Raw genomic sequence first — 2,500 nt, 5'->3', positions numbered from 1 at the left:
TTTTAGTAAAGCGGTAGCCAGTTCATTGTTTTTTCAGCCAACTTTTGAGGTCGACAACGGGACAGAGGACGTCAGGGTCGCCGTAGTCGTGGCCGAGTGGTTAAGGCGATGGACTAGAAATCCATTGGGGTCTCCCCGCGCAGGTTCGAATCCTGCCGACTACGCTCCTCACCAGTGCTGAGGAGAAGTAGCCGGTCCCTTTTCTTCCGTGTCCCTAGCACGCATTTGTGTGCCCTCTCTCCACAGTAATAAAAAGCGCCGCTAGCCCTTTTTTTTCAATTCGGACGGCCAGCACCACCAGATGTGAGCCAGTGGTGCGCCGTGATCGTATAGTGGTTAGTACTCTGCGTTGTGGCCGCAGCAACCCCGGTTCGAATCCGGGTCACGGCAGGCTTTTTGTTCACTGAGCTCCTTTCTGCCACCTCCATTTTTCGTACGGGTGCGGTGCCAGTTAAACTATACCAACAACGCAGGCAGCAGAGGCTGGCTTTCGGGGTCAACAAAGAGGGCTCGAAGTGCACGAGTCACTGATGGGGCCAAAAGAGCTGAAGCCATCTTCGTTTGATCCCGTCCAGGGTTTGCATCCCGTCATGGACGAGAGAGCGCTCTCTTTCCATGCTGGCTAAAGAAATTTGAAGCGGCGAAGCTGGAAGCGCAAAGGCTGCAAACACAGACCATGACGAGGCGCGCTTCGTTCCACTGCACGCTGGCGGGTGGCCAGATTGACTCTGCTCTTGACACTATAGTGTAGCTCTGCTGTGAACAGAGCCCCCAAAAATACAGGTCACTCGCAAAGGTTCCCCTCCACGGAAATCTTTAGTAAAAGGCGAAAGATTTATGCGCTGATGACGAGAAACTCGAGATGTGTCTCTATGCCCTTGGACCTGTGCGCTCACTGTGGTAAACCACTACGCTCACCAAGGGTAATCTAGTAAAAGTTACCAAAATCCCTTCCTTCACCCAGTATTCACAAACCCGATCAAGTTAATGTCATCTCTTTTTTCATGCCCCCGTATTAGAGGCCAAAAAAAATATTAAATGAACTAAAGCGGTCCAAATAATGACCCACTGTAATGTGTAGCATTCAAGATATTGAGAGACTTTAGCTCGTGGCGGGTCAATCTGGTATTTCATGGAGTAGGGGCTCGTTTTGGCAAGTTGGGTGCAGTCGCGTGTGCTGGGAGCGAAGAACAGCAAGCGCAACTCTTCGTTAGTATAGTGAACAGTATCTCCGCCTGTCACGTGGAAGACCGGGGTTAGATTCCCCAACGGGGAGACATAGCTCTCTGCTGCTGTCGAACGACTCATCCAAAAGCTTTTGGTGCAGACAGAGGTCACAGAAGGAGTTCTGCTTCGAGGTCAACCGCAGCCGAAAACAACGCGTTGGCCGGGAATCGAACCCAGGACAAGTGCTTAGAAGGCAGCTATGCTCCCCACAATACCACCAACGCAGGCGCTCAGTGCAAGATTTAAGCGGTCAGAAAAGAATGCTCGAATCCGGGTCACGGCAGCCCTTTGCTGTTAAGCTACGGGGACGTCCAGCTCCTTTTTGCCAATTCACCCTTCAGTTGAATTATGCGCCTGAAGCTCGGCGGCATCCTGTGCTGCCCGCCTCCAGCCAAGAGAGCAGGTGGTCCACAGGCAGGCGAGAGATGACAGGTCTCCCCGCGCAGGTTCGAACCGTGGCGAATGTGGTCGGGCATTCCCCCTTTTACCTTTAGCTTCTTGCGACGGTGGTTGGGCCTTCCAAGGCCTTTGGCCTTCGCTCTCTCTGACGTAATTGCGTGCAGCCTTTGTCCCGTAGCTCCTGTGGCAAGTGAGCTTCTCCCAGGCGGCTTGTGGAGAAAGTGTTCTTATATAAAAAGTAAGAGGCACACCAAACACAAGAGCCCGGCGTACGCTTAAAGATGTGACAGAGTTCACATAGAGTGTTTGCTATGCTGCCCCTTCATGAATTTTTCGTTGCTTGTGGTGGGCTGTTTATGCGCTGATGACAAGAAACTTGATATGTGTCTCTATGCCCTTGGACCTGTGCGCTCACTGTGGTAAACCACTACGCTCACCAAGGGTAATCTAGGGTGCCGACACCTGCCAACATGATTTTCGTCACCCCCCTCACTCCAAGTGGGAGAAGTAAAAGTTACGAAAGTCCCTTCCTTCACCCAGTATTCACAAACCCGATCAAGGTAATGTCATCTCTTTTTTCATGCCCCAGTATTAGAGGCCAAAAAACAAATATTAAATGAAATAAAGCGGTCCAAATAATGACCCTCTGTAATGTGTAGCATTCAAGATGTTGAGAGAGTTTAGCTCGTGGCGGGTCAATCTGGTATTTCATGGAGTAGGGGCCGAATGTGGTCGGGCATTCCCCCTTTTACCTTTAGCTTCTTGCGACGGTGGTTGGGCCTTCCAAGGCCTTTGGCCTTCGCTCTCTCTGACGTAATTGCGTGCAGCCTTTGTCCCATAGCTCCTGTGGCAAGTGAGCTTCTCCCAGGCGGCT

At 51.6% G+C, this 2,500-nt stretch overlaps 3 non-coding genes across 3 annotated transcripts; 2 read left to right on the top strand and 1 right to left on the bottom strand.

The window, feature by feature from the left end:
* The first annotated feature begins 82 nt into the window (after positions 1–82).
* On the top strand, positions 83–164 carry trnas-aga (transfer RNA serine (anticodon AGA)). Its single transcript has one exon. It is a non-coding gene; the product is annotated as a tRNA-Ser (tRNA).
* Positions 165–318: 154 nt separating this feature from the next.
* On the top strand, positions 319–390 carry trnah-gug (transfer RNA histidin (anticodon GUG)). Its single transcript has one exon. It is a non-coding gene; the product is annotated as a tRNA-His (tRNA).
* Positions 391–749: 359 nt separating this feature from the next.
* Positions 750–864, bottom strand: LOC141327247 (U5 spliceosomal RNA). The gene has a single exon (XR_012354553.1). It is a non-coding gene; the product is annotated as a U5 spliceosomal RNA (small nuclear RNA).
* Positions 865–2,500: the final 1,636 nt, after the last annotated feature.

The sequence above is a fragment of the Garra rufa genome, chromosome 2, assembly GCF_049309525.1.
Source record: "Garra rufa chromosome 2, GarRuf1.0, whole genome shotgun sequence".
Lineage (NCBI taxonomy): Eukaryota > Metazoa > Chordata > Actinopteri > Cypriniformes > Cyprinidae > Garra > Garra rufa.
Note: the sequence above shows the minus strand (reverse complement) of the source record. Positions and strands in the feature narration are given on the sequence as shown.